Source organism: Poecilia reticulata, chromosome 5, assembly GCF_904066995.2.
Source record: "Poecilia reticulata chromosome 5, P_reticulata-male-v2, whole genome shotgun sequence".
In the NCBI taxonomy this organism is placed as follows: Eukaryota; Metazoa; Chordata; class Actinopteri; order Cyprinodontiformes; family Poeciliidae; genus Poecilia; species Poecilia reticulata.
In genome coordinates, this window is record NC_088834.1 from 17316008 (window position 1) to 17338647 (window position 22640).

At 39.8% G+C, this 22640-nt stretch overlaps 1 protein-coding gene across 1 annotated transcript in view; it reads right to left on the minus strand.

Moving 5' to 3' along the window:
• Positions 1-22640, minus strand: part of LOC103465210 (potassium voltage-gated channel subfamily B member 1-like) — a 44223-nt gene that overhangs the window by 19202 nt on the left and 2381 nt on the right. The window lies entirely within an intron of this gene.

The window sequence follows — 22640 nt, forward strand, 5'->3', positions numbered from 1 at the left end:
CTTCTGTTTTCTAATTGGCTGGATTGAAATTCAACCAGAGAAATCCAGCTCAATGGAAGGAATCCTAGACGCACCACTAAAGGAAGATGAGAATCAGTGGAACTGTGTAGGAAGGCAATGGCCTGGTTAGGTTAGTTGGAAATCAAATTATGTTAATACTGGATACAAACAGCATATATTCGCATTCAACATCACTGAAACACACGCCAGATATGCAATAGTGTAAAGGTGGAATAATAAAATATGACAGATTGTGTCTTTAATATTAGCAGAATATGCTTGACTTGATTACCTGTAATTTAAGAAATGAGGCCTGAGTCTTTGATTAATGTTGCCACGTTAAATGATGCCTTTTGCTTCCACGTCTTTTTCCATGCAGTCTCACTGGTCTCACCTTTCTGTATGTACCCGCAAAAGTACTCATGCATCAATTCTAAAATTATCTTAACTGGTCCCATTGTGAAAGGCCTTCCTTTCAGTGTAGTCATGACAACAAATTCACCAGGCAGCAATTATAGAAAGGGCTGCGCCACTGGATGCCTGTCAGAAACTATTTCCTTCTGTACCATTTCCTTTTTTTTCCTTTCGACTGTTACCTTACATCCATCCGTCTCAGAGCATGAGTCCACCGTGGTTCCGATTCTACGAGGTATTTCTGTGTAAGTAATAGGTGATGATCAAAACGGCTAGCCGGAAAGCCAGATGGCACATGTGCTGTGCTGTATTTCCAAACTGTCAGTTCCATGATAAAAAAATCTGTGATGAGGAAACAGATTTACACAATCTGAAAATAAAATGTGATGAGCTTCGGATTAGAAGTAACTGCCATCCGTCCGACACGCCAGTAAATGTCGCAAAATGATGGACTTGCATCGCAGGTTCATTGCAGTTTTAAAATGAAGGGATCTTTAGCATAACTGGTATGCAACGTATAAAAATCCCAATGCAATTAGAACCATCTATATTTCATTCTCTGTATATGAAACACCTGGTGTTTTTCTTGAATGATTCAGTAGGAGTGGGTGGGCAAGGAGACAGGAAAAGCTCCTGCCCGGCCACCGAAAGCCGAGTTGGACGCGCTCACACACGTCCGCTCATACAGAATGTCTCCAGCAGCAAAAGAGTTGAAAATTCCTCTCAGTGTTTCCCAGACTCAAATCTTTTCCGTCCAGCTGCTTTGCGCTCTGCAGGCCGCCCTGCTCTACGACACCCACTCACCCCGAGCGGTAAAATAAGGTGAGAAATACATAATGCAGAAAGAAGGCCGAGGAAAGGAGATGTTTGAAGTGCAGAGTATGGTGTGTATAATGTATTCATCCGTGATGTACGGGTACCAAGAAGCCCAAAGGCAACAGGCAGAAAAGAAACTTTAGGAGTGACCTATTTTTCTTAAACACCTCACTGAAATGTTAAGAAAGAAAGAAAGAAAGAAAGAAAGAAAGAAAGAAAGAAAGAAAGAAAGAAAGAAGGAGAGAAAGAAAAAATGTGACATTTACAATGGGAGCAGTTAAGGGGGATGTAACCTTTAAAATGAACATTCATTCAGAGCTTAAATGTCCACAAAACCAAAATAAAACTCTCGTTAGAAGTGAGTCCATTGATGCAGAAAGGAGAGCACATGATACTTACATGCACTCAGCTGTGATTTGCATTCTGTGCATGCACTTACAGTGGAATATGAGAGCTGAGAAAAGAATGCAAAGAGATCGTGAAGCACAATCGGCAAAGAGGGCAAACAACAGCAGCATGTGCAGCAAACTGGACTCTGACCTTAAAAATTAAAATATCTACCAAAGCAAACTGTGTATATAATGGGACCACGGTCATCTCCGCTCTCTTAATCCTCCTTGTATTCGTTCGCTGAGTTACATGTAAACACAGACGCACCACGACAGAAAGCAGCAGTGATTACACAAATCTCCTGATGGGAAAACTGCCGCATCCTCAACATACTGACAGTTTCCATGGTTACGTGAGGCTTTTTCCATATTTGCATAACAGAGGCATTCACAAAAAAAAAACAACAATAAACACAAGACACGAGAAAATACGTGCCAGGAGACACATGTTCATCCACTGGGGAATATCTACAAATCTCCATCAGTGCTCCTCAGCGACTGTTAGATGAGCAGCAACAAAGCAGAGAGTTTGGGTAACTTCAAGAAGCCGGCTCTTATGATTTATGGAAGAAATCTGTGTAAGCAGCATTAGTCAGCTGTGATTTTGACAGGCTGCTTGCTGAGACATCTCTGAACACCACATCCAGTCCCACCTACATCCCACAGATTTGATTACAGAGAAACACCGACTTATCAGTGTCCAATGCAGGAAGTAAGAGTCCACAATTTCTACATAAGACGTTGCTGAAATAGACGATTTATTTAGTCAGAAAAAATGGTTAACCGTGTCATTTTGCAGGTAAAATGTTTGACTTTGTAGCATGACTTCTGATTTAGAACATGAGATGTGGTTACATTTGAAATTTCTTTTGCGCTTTGTTTTACTTAGTAATTATTCAGTAAAAAAAACCCCCAATGCAGCCTCAATGCGTCCTCTATGCTAATCCCTAATTTTAAAGTTTCTCTACTCTACAAAAAAAATTTAAGGATTCAAATAGCAGAAAGGTGATTTATTTTGCCCAGCTTACTTAGCTGTTCTATGTCACCGTATATTGGTACTTATTCGGTAGGTATTTTGATTAAATATGGACAAAACTAGTGATGCAAAGTTCTAATCTGGATGTTTATTTTAACCACAACAACATTTTTTTATGGAAATTATAGGCAGATTGTAAAAAAATCGCTTTCAAAGATTGAATGTTGACACACCTTTGACTTAACCAGAAAAATGGATACTGTAAATTATTTACTGGGTCGAGCATCGTTTATGGTGTCGTTTTTAATTTTCACTTTCTACTACTGTACTGCATTAATACTCCATATTTGAATGCCTCCAACAATTACAAAAAATATACCTTTGCTTCCAGTATAATTTAAAGAAATCACACAAAACCCAAAGTTCTTGATGTGTATCATAATCCCTTCACACAAAACTTTCCTCCTTGTAAATACAATCCAAAACCATTTCTGTGCAGGTGATTCTGAGCATCTCAGTGATTTAGAGGCTTTATATGTTATTTATATGGTAACATTTGAGGAAAGAAAATGGAGAACAGACATTATTTCCAGCGGACACAAACAAATGGTTAAAGTTTATTTAAGCTAGATGCAAGCTTCAATTACAGCAGGGCTTCACTGTTATTGCATAACTGACAAAGGACAAGAATCATTTATCACTGAAAAAATAACACAAAACACCCCAAATAAATAAAAAAAATCCTTCTGGAACTCAAGTTTTCACAAAGTATTTTGCTCTTAACAAATAAATAAGATGTGTGCGCGTTCATTAAAGCACAGACAACTTATTATGCTTTTGATTATGATCATAATCTGTATGTTAGAATAAATCACAGAACATAAAGCAATAATCGTTTTGTTTGTGACTGTTAGTGAAGAAACGTCGGCTCGCTGCTTTCACTCAGAGCTGTCTTTGGTAGCACTAACATTACAATGAGAAACACTCGCGCTGGCTCCAGACCAACGCTGATTTCCATTCTGCTGCCGTCCTCGTCCAGCTATCCCAGCTGCGTAGAGTGTAAATGACAGAGGAAATGATTTTCAATAGGAACAAAACCCTTAATAATAGAAGGATGTGTCTATGAGAGTTGCGGCGTCGGGGACGTTAAAGCCGGGATGTTCGTCAGTAAGAGAAACCGCGGCCTGTAGGATAAGAGTAGCTATGACAGATAAGGTCAAAATAAATAAAAAAAACATAATATCTTCTCATAAATACAAGTGTTGACTTTAGTTTCCCAGACAAAAGCCTGAAGCGTAGAGCAACACGCACCGACTAAAAGCCTAAACAGATGTCAGACTGGTGGATGACGCTCCACACGCTGCCTATATCCATCCAGCCTGCTGTAAACTGGCCGACAGTCAAGCATGCTGGCTCAGCCAATCACTGCCATACATGGACACGCCGACCCTGCATTACAACACGTGGAGAAAGGCTACTTCTGCCTTTCCTGACCCTTGCTGTGGTCAAGCCTGTGCTTCTGAGGAGGAAGTAATGGCCATTGCCACCTATTTAAACTGATTCTCATTAATCCCATCATTTATCGCCTTAATTTTCCTGCCTTAGTGACCGATGTGCCTCTGATCAAGCCTCACTGCAGACAGAGTAAGCAGCACTTTATTGCTTGTCCAGCTACAGTGCTTCACTTTATGAAAGAAATCAATCAGGGAGCAGTTTTAATTTGCAGCTGTTATCCTTCCCACTACTAATCTGCTTTTTCTCCTGCTGCTGCAGCTGGTGCCTACAAGCTACTGTAATGTACCAAAGGAAAGCCGCAGGGTGTGAGCCCATTCTTCCTTCTGCTTTAAACGTCTGAATGAAGCCGCGTAGCCACTGCAGTTGTGGTACCCTTTGTAACAACGGTGGTGTGAAAGAGTAAGAAGGGCTTATCTCTGAAAGACTGATTTGTTGCTAAAAACAGCAAAAAAAAATATTTGTAATAGAATTGTGTCAGTATAAATGGTGCCATCCAACATGTGGTAGTAAACATGTAGGACAACTACACAGGATTAAAATCCCGACCTTTATGTCTGCCCACTTACATAAACACAAGCAAAAGCTGGCAAAGCAGAAGAAAAATGCATAATTTCTAAAACTAAAGTAAGTAAATTAATACTGCCATAAAGCTTTCTGAAAATGTTCTTTGATGACTTTCAATAGATGGAAAAATATTCAGGACTTGTGCTTAGCAAAATTTTTATACATAGAATTTTGCTAAACGGTGCTTCAGCAAAATGTGAGCTTTGGGGGATTTAAAGGGTTTAATTATTCATGAAAGCCTTTTGTCAAAATGAATCTTTTAGTTCAATTTCAAATTACAAATAAAAACAATTTACGAATTCCTTTAGAATTTTTTTTGTGTTGGATAACATTTTGAGAGTCATAATTATGATTTTTCTAGAAGCTAACAAACTGATAGTTTTATAATTAGCTGACAGCTATTTGTGTTTTACAGCTTGTAGCCATTTGGCACATTTTATTTTGTCATATCTGTTCCCAGACCTCAGCTGCTAAATGTTTTAACTCGGGCATTTTAAAATCAAATCATCCACTTTATCTTTCAAACTTTTAAAAAGTCCTCCATGTCCATTTTATCATTTTAAATATGATCATTAATATCCATAAATCACACTCTTCTTTGTGACAAATTGCATTTGGATGGGTCTGCTGCTTCCTTTTGTACCACAGTAGGATTTCCAAATATCTCCTCCATCACTTTTAGGTATTACACATAGAAAGTAAAATATCCCACTGAGATTAGAAAGCAAATCCTCACAGATTTGGCAGCAGAGTGGTTGGCATTATTCAATGAAGCAGGGTTGCCATGGGAAAACGCTGGGGATTTCTGACTAATACTTATTTTAAACTAGGGAGAAGCTTGATTAACAGTCTCTAATAAGCAGTCCTCTTTTTTTTTATCAAAGAAGTGCTTGGTTTAAAACCCACAGAACTGACCTCATGAGGAACAGTGTTGCATAACGCCATTGTAAAAAAAAAAAAAAAAGATTTAGATGTGCTGTTTTCATCACCTCCTTGGTTTATAGAAAAACAAAACAGAATGGCATCTGTTCTGGCCTGACTTATAACACAAAGTAGCTTATTGTTTTATTGGCAGCGCACAAAAGGCATCCATGTAACAAACCAGATCATCTTTATTTCCATATCCAGTGTGCAATGTGCTGAGCAAAACGAGCATTTAAAAATAGAGTGGATGGGGATGAGCTGACACATGTTCTAATGGTCTCAGCAAAACAAAATAATTCAGGGCAATCAGAACCTCCCAGAACTCTTGACACTGATTAACCCTCAGTCCACACTTTGAATAACCTCAAAGTCTTTCTGCCCAGCTGCTGCGCTCACCTGGTTCTCAGGCTCTGTCCACATTCACTTTGAATATCAATGCATGGCTTTAAGCACACAAACTCCAGTTTGCAATGGTTCTGCAACGTTCGCTACAAAGTTTTCCCAGAACAGCAGCAGTGTCATTTTAAAGGCTATACAGAGTGTGAGCCTCCACTTAAATCTCAGAGTTAATTGTGGGTCTTTCATTATATTGAAACAGAATTAATTGCTGTTACGAAGTGCCTGTTTCGGTGTTAACTCACAGGGGAGCAATTGTCAGCCATGAAACCTCAGGCAAGTTTTAAACATTCCTGGCTGCAGTAAAGACTAGCTGTGGATGACTGGGACTAAAAACAATGTGGCTCAATCAAAGTGTTGGAAACAGTTAATTCTGAATAAATTAACGTCTGGCGTCTTGGAGCGCCAGCCTATTTGTTACTTACAATGTCTTGGGTCATTATGATTGCACATTAGCATGTAAAATGCCTTGTAAAAGTATTCACACCCATTGAACTAATTTATGTTACAAGAACAAACTTTGACGTATTTAATCGGGATTTTATGTGACATAGCAGAGCCGCTGAGCCGAACTGCTGCACAGCTCCCGGTTATGAAGCATCAAGCAGACTTTAATTCTCTGCTGTTTATTATTATTGTGCTAATAATAAAAAGGGCAAAAAGGAAATAAAATGCCTGCCACAGACTGGCGACCTGTCCAGGTCGCCAGTCTGCCCGGAACGTTAGCTGGAGATGGGCACCAGCAACCCTCCCGACCCCACCGAGGGACAAGGGTGTAAAGAAAATGGATGGAAATAAAATGCCAAAATACCCAAATTTGAAGCATCACCTGACAGAATAAAGCTTGAATCCCAAAAAAATACAAATAAAAACAGAGGAATTTTATACATTGTTGAGAGTTTGTTTATATCCACAGATATCTCATTTATGACCAGTCCAGTGAATAAATTTAGTTTTCAAGTTTTTTCCTTAGTTGCTCTGTTGGATTCAGGTCTGGGCTTTGACTGGGCCGTTCTAATGCGTCTATCGATTCTGTTGTTGCTCTATCAATGTAATGTTTACGGTGAACAGGACTTTGTTTAGTTTGCTTCCCCCACTTCCCAATCACCTCTGACAGTTTCCCTGTCCTTGTTAAGGAAGAGCATTCCCACAGCACTGGACTGCCACCACCATGTTTTAACTTAGGGAAAATGTGTTGAGAACAATGTGAAGAGAGTTCAATCTCACTGTTTCTGATGTTTTCTAATATAAATCTGAGGCCTTCACTGAACAGCTCTATTTAAAACACTGACATAAATGTACACACTGGTAGAGTAATTAATTGAGGCAATGCATTTCACCAGAATATCAAAATACGGGTGGCAAACAAATGTATGCAACATTTTAAAGATTTTTATTTGTAAAATATAGAATATGAAAAAGGAAAAAGTCTAACTTTCTTCCACCTTTCAATTATACTTTGTGTTAGTCAGTGTGATAGCATGTGGAGCAGGTCAAGAACTATGGATATTATTGCAGCATTGATCATTTCCGCAGGTGAACACATCACAATATTCAGGATCTAAGACCGTGAACACGAGAAAACCCAATTCTGCAATCAACCTTCTTGCTGTGAAGCAATTATAACTAATTAACCATAAGTGTTTTGTAGGTGGACTTTTGTACATTAACCAATTAACCAATATTGTATTGCCAGGTTAATATATTTTTATGATCCTATGCCAGTTTCAGCGTAATGGGATAATAAGACTTCCCAATCACTTTCAGTCTGAGCCACTGAAACACCAACTGTCTGCACCAGTTGGTGTTTCAGTAATAAAACAACAATGGAGTTGTTTTATTAACAACTCGAGCCATTCATGCATTAAATTTAATTCACAGACATCAGTTCACAGAGCACTAGCTGCTACCACTGAACGTCTTACTCGTTGTGACTTTGAATCAAAAGAAACAGCAAGATGAGTTTTTTTTTTTTTTGCTATTTGCATTTTCAGTTTCAATAAAAAAAAGAGTCAAATCACAGAATTTTCTTAACACTCTCTTCATAAAATAAATAACATTTTAAAAACGAGCCCTTTGTAAAGCTGTTTTTTTTGACAAAACGTTTGACGAATGTTAAACTTCAGTCAAGTGCGAAAAGGGATGAAAGTTTTAGAGAAAATGGCAAACAAAAATTAAAATTAACTATATTTGTTTAGAACAGAAATAGCAGGCATGCTCTCAATCTTTGCTCTTTTTTGGTGTGTTTTATTGCCATTAGTGGTAATATTGCACTATCGATATTGCATCTGTTCATTAAAAAGATATTGCATAGTGGGGGTCTTATCAGCCCACTTCAGACCGATGTGCAGCCCGAATGTCTCTTTGACCCACATTTCACAGCACATCGAGGAAAGGTGGCGTCCCTCTGACTAGTGTCTGGTAGACCCACGAAAGAGCAAGAAAAATTAGAGCAGCAGGCAAACTCATAGTCTGGCAGCAGGCTGAATAAAACACAGACTCCTGGCACTTGATATTACTGAGATAGTGGCTGAAACCTACTGTTACTCTTGCACCTATTCTCAGGTTCATTGGTTCCTTGTTTCAATTACATTTGGAGGATTTAAATTCAGGTGGCTGAAGGGATCTCTAGTGGATGCTTTCCATGTGACACGCCTGCATGTCACTCGTCATTGAGCTGAAGAGGCACAAGGACTCTTTGGAGCTTCAGGAAAAGAAGCAAAAGACTTTTTTATTTTTGCTCTCATGTCACATTGATAAACAGTCATGTTGCACCGAGGTTCCTCTGAGAGTCATACTGCTCGGCTTTAATGCTACTTTTGAAATGTAATTACAGCAAATGAACACTTTTTTATTCAGTCATCAAAGTATGAAATAATTATGTGAATTGTACATATTTTAAATGCACTTTTTCTCTCTCATCACTGCTGTGTGACAGACGGTGTCGCTGCCGCTGTTGCTGCAGCACATGTCTTCCTGTTTGCCTCCCTGAATGACAGCTAAACCTTAAGAGCTGCAGGACAAAATACGCACTTGAATGGCAGCAAACACACTTCCAGACAAGCAACTTTATCTTTCTGTTGCGTTTTAAATAGAACAAAAAAAAAAAAAAAAAAAAAACTTATGCTGACCCAGAAAAACATTTCTTTCTCACCTATCATGTGTTTTGCTAACACTTAACCTTGCTGAAGCCTAAATTTAACATTAACCTAGTAGAATTTTTTTTTTAATGGTTTTTTTTCTTGCTATCTTATTTAATTCTTACCTTACAGATCAGTGGGTGCCTCCGTAGGTTCATAGCATCGTCTCAATTCCAGCTTTTTAGTACTGCAGTGAGATTTTATTTTTGTTTAAAAAATGCCTCAAGGCAAAAGATGCTTAAGAGCCACCAACATGCAGATGAAACTAAACTAACATACTGATTACAGAAGCCACAATGCCACAAATAATCACCTGTATATTTAAAGAGACAGAGTATCAATGGCCTAGACATCACTGGAATAAAACTAAGATAATACACTTTCTCATTTTCTTGTGAAAACTCAAGTGTCTACCATCAATATTACTTTCATATCGAGCACCAATGGAGTTTGAACACCCAACCACAAAATATACTCAAACCAAAATCAACCTGGACTCTTTATGAATTGTTTATACCTGCTTGGCTGTTGCTCTTTGAAAATAAAATATAAGCTCACCCCACTGATTCATGTCTCTCATCCTCAGAAAATCTCCAACCCTGACCCAAATTTTGGGGAACGATAGAAAACAAAATAAACCCGGAGTGAGTGAGGAATTTAAGGACGGCATGCATTCTCTTTATCTGTTAACTGTTAAAACAATTTTTTTGTGTGTTGAAAAATTCAAACTAATAATAAAAAAATCCCAAGACATTTCTTGTGTCTTTCTCTGGTTGCATTCAGCGAACAGGTGCAGTGTGTTTCTAACTGAGCATCCGTCTCCATTGTGGCGAACAGAGTGCCACTTTCCGTCCTCTACACACCCCGTGCTATCACACCAATCATTTGAGTGGCAGTCTATCTAACACTGGATCCGTCTTTCTCTTTCGCCCTCTCCCACTCCATCTATGTCTCCCCCTCCGCCTGACAGAGAACCTCGACTGCACCTTCTACTGATTTAGAAACAAAACACACGCACGAACCCGACAGTCTGCTAATAAGAAATTAGATGAATGCCTTACAGGTTGATATAGTCCACTGAAAAGGTTCCAATCTGTCACAAGCAATCACCCGAATGACAACATCTGTGTGTCTATTTAAGCATTTATCTGTGTGTGTGTGTGTGTGTGGAAAGATGACATACTGGAAAAAGAAAGAGATAGACAAGACGAGCAGATTAGGTGCACGCGTGTGCATGTGTGTGTGTGCACATTTATCACAGCGTATTTATTTATGGAAGTCACTTGGGAGTGGAGCGCCATTACTGTGCAAAGGAAGGGAATACGCTGGGGTTGTGCTGGATGTCACACTGAGGTGGTTACATCACTCCATGCATGCTGTACCTCATTAGCTTGAGCAACACCCTGGATAATATCAACAGCTGCTTCTCCTCTGCATTGTCCGTCTAAATGTCAGTATGCAAATAGCAGGCCTTCTCTGCTGAAACAGCCCTGCCACTGATTTCTGTGCAAACGTCCACAGCTTCTCCTGTTCCTCACACAAAGACAGTCCGTGTCTATCGACCGGCCGAGTTTAAATGAAGTATTCTTTTCCCAAACAAACTGGAGGCGGTGGGAGGATGCATCGATCCAGGGATCGAATTGACCTCCTCCTGACTGTTTTCGTCTTTTTCTTCATGCTGCAGCTGCTACTTTGAAGTCCACCCAGGTAAGCAGTGAGGTGAGTAAATCGGCTAAAGCGACACTGAAGTCATCATTAGAGGTGGGACCGCTGGGAGAACCACTCACCTCGCTCCCACTCCATTCGACCAGACTAAAGAGCCGAATTATCCCCACAACTCTCACAGACTCAGACTTTGCTTTACAATCACTGACAACACACTGTGCGGTGTGACGAGCTCACACACTAGAGAGGATCTAAAATGCATGATCGTTCATTTCAGACTGATCACTCAGACGGTTCTGAAGTTTTTGAGGCTGATGCATTAGCGGATCCTCAGAGAATGAGTTGGAAAATGAATGTTTGCGCTTCGTTCTCCTTCTGTTTGCTGGAGACAAGAATCTACTGAGTGACTCTGCAAAGCAATTAGTGTGATAGCACAATGAAAATGAAGCTCTGTTTACTGTGCTTTTTGCGCCTTAGTGTGTCACAGGCACCTGTCTAAAATGACGTAAGGTGATAAGATCTACACCGGCTCTGTAACCCAACACTTTCCTTAATTTTGCCTGTTGAGCAAGGCAGAGGTGACGACCTGCACAGAGAAACCAAGAGGTCTGCTTTTGCTAATTGAACCTTTTGTTTCGATCTGTAAGGTGTTGGGTTCTGTACGAAGTTACAAGTAACTACTGTTCAACAAATAACCACATTTTAATTCAAAGAAATGTGCTGCTGTTTTGATCTCTGTAAACAGTTCTTGTAAATAAAAATAATAATAATTAAAGAGCTCACTGCACTGAACCACATTGAAAACCTCCTGGTTTTTCCACCAAATCTGAACTCTCCCTGAGTTAAAACATTAGTGTTGTTGTTTCTAAATGAATACAAACTTGTTTTCTTTGCATTATTTGAGGTCAGAAAGCTCTGCATCTTTTTACTATTTTGACCATTTCCCATTTTCCGCAAATAAATATTAAATATTTGCTTGGAATTTCAGAGACATGTCAGTAATTCATAGAATAAAATAACAATGTTGATTTTACTATAAAAAGTAAAATCAGAGAAACTCATCATTTTGAGTGGTCTCTTAATTTTTTTCCAGAGCTGGTTATCCACTGTCAAACTTCGCATTTAGTCATGTTTTTATTTATTTTTTGTGTGATTTCTTGCATCTAATATCTCCTTTGTTTCCCCTATAGAAATTCAAGTTCAACCGTTTCCTGAATGAAGATGGATCAGTAAAATGGTGAGTAAAATTACACAACAGCTGTTTGGACGGTCAGTACGGTCTCGTTATTTTCAAAAAAGCTCTAAACTCAGACGTAATTTTGACTAAATCACAAAATCCGGTTCACCAGATAAGGTGAGCAGGACAGCAGAGAGTGCTTGAAAGCAAAGGGTTAAATGTAAGTGGTGTGCCTCACTGCACAAATATTCATAAGAGTCTGACATGAGCACGTTAGACGTCGTTCTTTTTAACAAGGCACATCCTGTAATGAGCGAAGTGCATGGTGATAAGCTAATGGAGAGGGAAGAAACTCATTTGAATGTGCTTGCTGAACCTCATCTTCGTCTGGATATCATATGACCTGCCCTTTCTTCCATACGATGAGGCGTGGAGGCAGCCATTTCTGCTCTCTGCTCATTAGCGAACCATTACAGTAGCATGGCAATTGCTGTGTTTTTCTGTTTATTCTCAATTCTCCCCCGTGAGCAAACTGTGGACGGGTGCTGGAAAGCAGCTTTCTGTTTAGAGATTGGAAGAAAATTTAAACTCAACCACCTCCAGACACAATTTCCCTCTCAACCACGTCAAATAAAAAAGAGGATCGCATGCATGAGAAGCGATGACTCGAGAGGAGACGGAAGGATAATGTTAAGGAAAATCAGTGAAGCGGAACAAAGAGTCACGGCTCTGAACTTCCTCAGTTGTATTATCATCACATCACTTTTTTTCCTGCAGTGACACAGAATAAAAAAGGCTGATTCTTCAGGAATGACTAAATGAACAAAGTATTCTAACTTATCTGTAGCTTATCTGCTGCAGGTTTGATGGTCAGTAATGATCTTACATCCATCCGTCGTCTCTACCTGCTTATCCTCCTGGATGCACGGCGAGAAAATGAGAAAAGCCCAAGGTGGGATTCAAACCCAACACCTTCTTGCTATCAACTGCACCACCATGCAGCTCTCCTACACCGAATAAAAATCTAGTCAGAATAAACTTTTTCATATATTTTACTGCTGCAAATATATGAGCACCTTTCACCTGTACAGAAATCCTTGAATTTTAGTAGATTTTTCTTATTTGATTCTTGGAAACTCAAACTATCAGGTTCAACTAGAAAGCAATGTGACATTGAGAGGAAAAGGTAAAGCTTACTAAGCATAAAAAAAAATTAAAATCCAACAAGCTATTGAAAAAATAAAGTGCCATTTCAAAGTAATTAAACTTTAGACCTAAATATCTGAGCTTTCTTGTGCATGGTGTCATTGTGTTGTGTTTTTTTTTTTTCTTCCATGAGAGCGTTTGCTTAGGTTTGCAGGAGGTAACTTTTTCCTCCATTCTGGTGCTGCCAGGGCTTGACAAGGAGAGTACAGCCCTGGCAGCACTTGTGTCATGTAGACACGACTGTGAGGGCTTGGAGATGGACTGCATCCAGCAAGTATCCTCCCTGTCAACAACGTTCCAATCCATTATTCAGCCATGCAGCTGGGAGCCGACCTTTTCAATCACCGCCTGCTTGGTGAGCGGCGAAAAGCGTCGCACTCTGAAAAGAGGCTCAAGAGGAAGCGCGCTGCGGTTTTTTTGGTTTCTGATGTCGACCTCTCGGGAAGTTCTGTGTTCCTCTGGTGATGACCACGAAGCCCCGAGCCGCTCTGCGTCTTCTTGAGTGGATGTTCTTTCGCTGACAAGCCCGTCTCAATAATGAATGAAGCAATGCAGCAAAGTAGTTGTGTCTCTGTCCTCTTACTATTGACCTCTCACCTTCTTAATGTCAGTGTCAGGTGGCAGCGCTGCATTCCTCACTGCGTCGGTGAGCGACGGAGAGGGACAGATAAGAAACGTTGCTGAAAAGCGAGGCATGGATTTTATAGATCTGTCAAAAAGGAGACACTGTGTGGTGGGGATGTGCACTCAGCGCGTCGCCTCAGCTGGCTTGTGTGATAAGCTAATGTAGCGTGCTAGATCACCTCTCTCTGTGGAAACTGGCAGCGAAAAGTCTCAGAAGGCATCAGTCACCTACTTCTTTTTTTTTTTTTTTTCCAAGAAACTATATGAGCCAATCTGGAACAGACAGAGACATCCTGGCTTTATAACTCTGTTATAAACTACTCTTATTTCAAACTGTAAGCAGGTGAGCGTACCAGGAAAGTAAAACAAAAATAATCTTGCAAGACTTTGTTGTATTTTTCTGTACTTTATGTAAAGTATTCTGTGATTTGACCAAACAGTATGACGTTCATCTAGAACTTCCCATTTGCGGTTCACTGCTTGCACTTTCCTTCTCCCTCTTGCAGTCCAAACTCATAAAGCACATGTTTGATTAGTTAGTGTAAAATGTGCGTAGGTGTTAATTTGAGTCTGTGTCTGTGACTAAAATTAATTCAAAGTTCAGCCCGCCTTATATTAAATATGAGCTGATAAATCTCATCACGTCTCTCTGTAGGATAAAGCAACGGATTATAATTATTATTGCTTTCAGCCTCGTAGCCGATGTTGCACCAGTTACAGCATTAAGTCTAAATCTCTTTATGATTACAAGATTCACTGTTTGCACAGCATAAGCTGAAATCTAGAGAGTGAAATGTAAAGACGGCGTGGCATGGAGGCCCATTTCGCTGTTCAAAATGGGAAAGACAGGAGAATTTGCCTTTCAGGGAACACAGATGTTCGTTGATCATCATGAATGAGGAAGTGGCTGCAAGGAGAGTTGACCATGTGTGGAGTCAGTGTGGAGTTGTTAGCAAAAAGTTAAACAAGTGGAGTTGTTGCAAGAAAAGGCTGGACAAAAAGTTTAAACTTAGCAAAGATTTAAGGCTCGTCAACGTCCATCTGATTCCATTTACATGTCAAATGATGGCTGAGTCGTGACGGTAGAGAAGAAACATTTATTATTTATGAAATATCTGGAGATAAACAACTTAAGCTTTACCTGGAAGAGTGTGATGTGGTCAGGTAAGTTTTAGAGCAACAAACGCTTCAGGTGGGACTAATTCGAAACAAAGGATGAATGTGTGAAAACACCTCATGCCTGGTAATAAAGTATGGTTGAGGACCTATGATGCTGAGGGTTTCTGACTCATCCAAATTTATTGAAAGTGACAAAAGTCATTTTAAATAAAAATCCGGTTTCCTCTACCTCCAAACCAAACGTTGTGTTGTCGTCGGGTCTTTCAGAAGGTTGATGATCTAAAACACTGAATGAATCAATTCAACATTTTTGCCAAACCTAAAATTATCTTTCTTTCACAGCCGTCCCTGTCCCTAGAGCCAAATCCTACAGAAAACATGCTTAATAAATTGAAGGGAAGCAAACAAAGAAGAAAGAGGTCAAAGGTCACCCCTCTCTATGCTCCAATCTTTTACAGAAGAAAACGAACCAACACTGACAGGGTTTTCAATAAACCTACGATTTTGCTACAAAAAGTATTTCCAATTTACCGTTCTCACCCCCTGACACAACGACATGTTCGACATAAACGGTTACTGTAAAAGGATTTGGAGCCAAGTTGTTAAACGTTTAAAGTTTTGAGAGAAAAAAGACGTGCTTTTTCACTCACGCTCAACAAACAGCAGCTTTCTGCTCGTCTGATGAACACACATTTTATTCACTCTCTCCTTTCTAAAGTCTCTTCAGAGAAACATTTATCTTTTCAGCTACTTAAGGCCCTGCCATGTTCAATGATTTCTGTTTTTAGCACAAAGCTTGTATTATGCTCCGGAGTTGTTAGGCCTAAGAGACGAGGATGTTGCTGCTGTCGCCGGTGCTGATGTGATCGAGTGAAGGCGGCAAATCACTTATACACTTTTGAATTCATATAGTTGGATGGTCCAATAATTTAGGATACTAAAAAAATAATAATTAGTGTAAACTAAGTATGAAAGTGATGAAAGAGAGCGTGCAAAATCTTATTGTATTCAGAGCAGCTGCAGTTCTGCCGTGTCCAATATTAGATCTCCAGATAAAGCAACCTTTGCTTTCATGCAGTGCTCTACATGTTCATGTATTTGAAACATATTTCTTTGCCCTTGATGTCGTTTTCATTGTTTAGTATGGGCATCAGTCTGATGTGAGCTATGAATATATGAGCCAAACCCAGTGCCACATGCAGGTAAATGAAATAACGTACAGCCAGGCTGGGCGTTGGGTCGTTTGTGCAGAGGTGCAATCATTCAAACATGAAACAGGCCTACAGATTGAACACAGATGCTTCGAGGCAAATTGTCCACATTGGTAACGCAACACTTCCATCAACAAAGAAAGTGATTTATACGCCACAGGAGTAGGAAGCTGTGCTCCACTTACTGACCATCATGACATCTATTCTCAACTTAGTCTGACGTTTCCTGAACGAGTTTCAGCTAAAATGCAGCTTTTAGCAGCTGCAGCCGAAAAGTCTTCGCATTGCTTCATCTTTTCACGGTTTTTAAAGAGCCTAAACACAGTTAAATTATTGACGTCAAAGCATATGCATCTGTTAGCCCCGATGTAAATGTAATTGAGAATCTGAGGCGAAATTTGAAAGTTGATCTCTGCAAGTGCTCTCCAATCAGTCTACACTGTGGCGTCGAAACAACGCGACATAATGTGGGGAGAGTCCTAAAAGTATACATACTTTTGCCAGACACTTAAAGACCTCGAGGTTCTCGGAAAGCTATGCAGACGCTCAACGCAAACAATTTAATCTTCATCTCCGCTGCTCACAGATGGACAGGTCTTCTCCTCAGATTAGCTGCCACTCGGCTCTGATGGGATGCTGCTTCTGTGCTTTGGTTTCCGAAAGCTGATCGAAGCGCCGTGTTAAATCAATAATGCTAATTCCACCCCACGTTTAGAAAGCTTCATTAGAAATGTGTAATGGCTGCAGTTTCATATTAGAGAGCTGAGAAAGCTGGGAAACACAAACTTGCTAGGAACTCATCCGAGCCTTAAGATGTCATCAAGATTAATAAAGCTGATTTATTCAACATGTATTTAGACTTTCCACAATAATTCCTGTGCATGTGAATTCTGGGAAGAGGCGACCCAGCAGAAGAAATGTGAACCATGCGGAGATGATGATGAGGAAAAACAACGATAGAGACTCCTTAATCTCTCTGTCAATGAGCCCGGCTCTCCTTGTGACTCGACGCTGGCCCACATGGCGATATATGGCTCTGTAATCAGTCTGGCAGCTGGGAAACTGCGTGCCCTAAATTTATGGCTATTCAAAGCTTACCTAAGCGCGGCGAAGGAGATGCCCGTTACCCGGCAACAAATCGCGAAAACAACGTAATACGCCCTCTGTAATTCCGAGCATGATTGTTAGAGCGAACAGAGGGAGCGAGAGGAAGGTGAAGAGAAACGGAAGAAATGATGAGCTCTGGCACTCGGAGTGACCAGCTACTGTTTCACCTCTGAACTCTCCCGCCTTTTAAGTCACTCACTAACACAACTGACTGCACAGCTTCAGAAAGTCCCTCCAGAAAGCCTGATAACTCTGCATTCGATGTGTCCCCAAACAGATTTTCTTAATTTCCGCTATAGCGAGTCGTTCATCAGGGCAGAGAGCTCGAACGCTAAAGACTCAAGAGAAATCACTGGACTGTTGCATCCCAACGCCGCTCTGAGCCACAGCCTGGGCGCCCACAGTCATCCCGGACTCCACAAACAACAAGGCAAAGTGCTTACAGTGAAGTCAATCGGAAATATTTGATGTGTGGTAAGAAGTGCAGCTAAGTGCCCTCTGGTCATGGCTGCCTGTGTCTCACTGGGACGAGGAGTTTCTGTGCAATTAGCTCACACAGCCTCGGCCAGAGCAGCGGAGTTTGTACATGCCAGCAGAGCTGCTCTGTTCACTAACAGCAGGGCTTAAAGCCAAATTCATGACTAATATTCAATGTAGGCTGGTATTGCAAGCATTTAGGTGGACTTTACATTACATGAAAGACACAATAAAGAGTGTTTTTAACCCTTTCATGTATGAATTATGATCCTTTGTGTCAGAATTTCTTTCCGTTTTTTATTTGATTTTCTTAAGGCATAAAAAAAGGTATAAGGCAGGATTTTATTTATTTATTTTTTTTGTAGGTGATCAATTGTAATTTTCTCCAACTACAAAGTTGTTATTTGAAAAATACATCAGTAGTATTGTTCTTTAGGAGTTATCTGATGTCACAATATTTTTTTTCACCTGCCAAGAGTCGTCTACAGTAGAAGGAGGAACCTGGTTGGTTGGTCGGCGTGCTTTTTTGTCTGTCGGCCATATTGGATTGAGCAAACATGACTTCTTGCATTTGCAGCTGATGGCCAGCAGTTGATAGTGTACTTTATGATGCATTAGTGTCCACTTCAGTGGTCTGTGTGCATTTATAACAGAAAAATTCACAAGAAGTACAATAAAATGGCTTTTAGATAGCTGTCCACTGTAGTGACCACTATGCATGAAAGGGTTAAAACAATCTAGCACGAATGAGATGAAATGTCTTACTTTTTCCAGAGTAAAATTTTTTGGTCATGTTTTAGCTCGTTTTAAAGTTTTTTGAGTTTAAATTTGGAGTCGGGCAGAAAGCCACCACTGAAGAAAACTCTGGGTTTTTTTACGATTTGTTTCATTAAAAATCTCACACCAGTTAGTGCTGCTGACTCATGCATAAAAAAAGTGAAAGCATAAAAATACTCAGGTTTTGCTCGTTAGCACTTTATCTGTTTTGATGAGCAGGCTGGCTGTAATTTCTCCTCTTGTAGAACTAAGTTGGTGTTACTCTCCCAGACTTTACTCTTCATCGCTCCTTTGCTGTGGAAGACGGAGCCTCCGCCTTGGACTGCAGCCTAAGAGCCTCACAAGGAAATCAGGGTTTGTAGATGTTTCATTTACGCTCCTTTCCTTTAGGTTGGAGTCGAGCGTTATTGTGACACAATCAAAAATTTAGCGCCACTGAAATATAAATGAGACGCAATCTGTGTTTGGGAAGAAACAATTTCAAGGAGACAATTTTTCAACAAAGTGTGACGAGCAAACTCTGTCTTAATGTGACATTTTTCACTGTCTCACACTAAAGAATAAAATATTGGAGGAAAAAAACAGCAGGCTTCTTTTTTTGAAGCTTGTAAAAAATGATTAAAGTTTATAAAACTGGTTTAAAATCCTAGATTCACAGGTTCTGTGATGAATGAATGAACTAAAAAAGCATTTTGGATCATCAGGTGAAGACACCATCTTTCATGCTCTAAACTGCTGAAAACTTTTTTTTTTTTTTTACATTGACCAAAGAATACAATCAATCCAAAACCTTTACTCTTCGTTTGTTTTTATACACTTCAGGCCATTCTTGATTCCCATCACTATATAACTCCATCATGTTATCAAAGGGGAAATCAAATCTGCAGAAAAACATCATGGAATATTTCCAGCATAGTTCAAGTGTGTAAAATAATTATACCTAATGGCAGAGAGCAGAAATGAGCCGATGGTAAAATGCAGACTAATGAATGTGGTAAACCAACAGGCACTTAATCAGGCTGCAATTTAGCTTACAGAAGAGAATAAATTCTTCCAAAAATTCAGCATAAATGCAAAATGAAGCGGAAGTTTCGTCATAATTGCACTGTTTTTATTTTTAGAGCTGATATTCCCTCTTAAACTCATCAATTCAGCTCAATAGATTGGATTGTTGTTTTCACAATTGCTAGTCTGATCCATAAGGAGGACAATGTTGCAGATCGTGTTGCCGTGCTGGCAATTCCAGATATAAATACTTGTAGAAATGCATTGTAAGCATAACTTAGAAATGCTTATAATGCATTTAGCAAGCTATCCATCCAGTGTATTGTTCAACGTTTGACCCTTTTGAGTGAATATATTATAGTTTTTATAAAATTGTAGTATTAACTCAACATTTAGATCGGTATAAATAAAACAATTAAATCTATTCAAAATAGAAAAGAACAAATGTTTCTACTGCTTCTAAAAGAATAAAACATGTTAAAGAACAATGAAGGAGATGTGTGCTACATTTAGTAGCACTTAGCAACATGTACATATATTTGTTGTTGCTATGCATAAGAATAACCAGTTGATTTTAGCTGGTTAATTAATCACGCTATCTGTTCAGGTATCTTGCAGCTGAAACAACGTAAGAGTGACGATGCCCCTTTAGCTTCCACACCATGATTATCAATGTTTTTCCACAACCAGAAATGTTCCCAAACAGCCAAATGTATTTTTCCTGTAACCAGGGAAACAAGGACAGGGGCCTTCCTTCAGCCACTGGCTCAGGAGTGCACAGCAACAGGTTGGGGAGGGGGACCACTGTGCTTCATAAATCTCCATTCAGCTGGAGAAACCTCAGGGCACATTTCCTGGCATCTCAACGAATGAGATCGAATCCTGTTTTAGACGTTCGTGTTGCTCGTTATGAGAATTTATCCAAGTTAGTGAAAGTGATAACTTACCATAAAAGCAGAGAAATGATCTGGACCCCGTTTATTACGGCGTTATCCATGCGGACACGGTCATAGTGGGCTGTTTGAGTTTCTGCCTGCTTGTTAAGCTAACGTTCCTGCTCCTCTGCTGCCAAAGATCAGGCCCTGCAGTGTTTACTAAAATGCTGCATGACTTCAAGCAACGTGGCCGAATGTTGAAGGAAAAAATGATTGGCAGTCTCTGCAACACAAGGTCAGAGATGGATCAGAGTCTTTAAATAGACGAGTAACATTAATTATGTAGCTACTCCTGTTCAAAGAGGTGTTTGAAACTTTGTCGAGTAACGATTTGACCATCACAGCTCAAAATACGCGTCTTGCCTTTTCCACACAGGAGGTCTTTTTAATGCGTCTCTCAGACTGACCCCGTCTCCCAGGGGGGTCTATGCAGAGAAAATCTAAAAATGAATGAAATCTGGACAGAATATATCCAGATATACTTTAACGATGCAGATTTTTCCTTTAACGATCCCCAAACAAACCTGCGCTGCCTTCGCAGAGCAGCTGGGATTAAATTACACACCGCTGATTTCTCAATGCGGCCTGTTTGACTCCTTAATTCAGGCGTCATTAATCCCCAAACAAATGTGCTGCTAATGAACAGGTAGCGATCCACGCGCAGGGAACAACGACCAGGTTGAATCTTTAACCGCTTTCTTCATTTAGACGTGTTGTTAACATGGCAGCCCTCATTGATCCGGCAACGTGACGTTCTTTTCTTCCTGGACTGTGAGTTATGAGCCTCTTAATGAGTCGGATGATTGAATACTGAGCTGGAAATGAGACAGAGGTGGCAAATGAAGCCAAGAGGGCTGAGTGTGAGGAAAAGGGAGTGGGTGGGTGGGTGTGATGCGAAGGGCTAAAAATACATATTTTGCACAGGAAGGTTCTCTAACAGCAAGTGACAAGACTCCTTCCTGTTCTGTTTGCTGTGGCCCGGAAAACAAATATTCATTAATTATCTCCTGTTATCTACACGCCAGCAGCAGCAGCGGAGTGGTTATTGTGCGACTGAAACCAATAAAGGGAAACAAAGACGGGTGTCATGTTTTTCAAATAACAAAAACCCACCAAGAACAAAACAAAAAAAAAATCATTAGTGCTCCAGGAAGACATCAAGACGGAGCAGCTCTTTGAAGATCGCATACAGTTAATTTTATGTCATCGATTAAGAGAGAAACAAATGAACCTCTGGAGTGCTGCTGTTCGATACCAGCCGGTGAGTAGACTATGTATGCCTTTTAATTTACAGACGGCTTTAATATTCATTCCGTTTCTTGTCCCTAAATTACGTCTACTGATAGGAAAAGATTTAAAGCAGCAGCTTAGTTCAAAGAGAAGCCCAGAAGAGAGGCCTGGGTGTTAAAGATCTCTGCTGTTTTGTCATCTAAATTTAAAAACATTCAGTCAAGACCTAAAAATGGTAAAAAAAAAAGTTTTACCAACACAAGAAAGAGCAAAATTGTGTATCTGGAAAAAGAAGTGACATTGTTTTCATTTTTTTTTTTTTTGACAAATAAAATCCTTGGAAATGTGGGGTACATTTGTAGTCACCCCCTCTACTCTGACACCCATAAATAAAAACCCGGAGGAGGAGTTTAGAACTGATAACATAGATAGATCCACAGATGGATTTAACTGGGACGTTCTAACACAAGAACGTGATCTAAGGCATCCCACTGGTGCAACTGACTCTTTACTTTACTCCCATGTCTGTCTGCAGAAACAAAACTTTAGACTGGAAAAAAAATAAAAAATTCTATAAAGAAAAAGTTTTGTCCCTTCAGCTGTCATTGCATTGAACAAACGTCTGTGAAGATCAACTCCTCTGTGTTTCTCATGCTGTGATCAAGGAGACGTATAAGAGGAGGAAAGAAAAGAGAGGGAAGGCTGTATTTCTATCTATCTATCTATCTATCTATCTATCTATCTATCTATCTATCTATCTATCTATCTATCTATCTATCTATCTATCTATCTATCTATCTATCTATCTATCTATCTATCTATCTATCTATCTATCTATCTATCTATCTATCTATCTATCTATCTATCTATCTATCTATCTATCTATCTGATCACCTTCTTCTACATGTTTGGAAATGACTTTTTGTCTTTCAGTCTTCTGTATTGGTAAGATCTGTAGAGCGACTAATAGTTG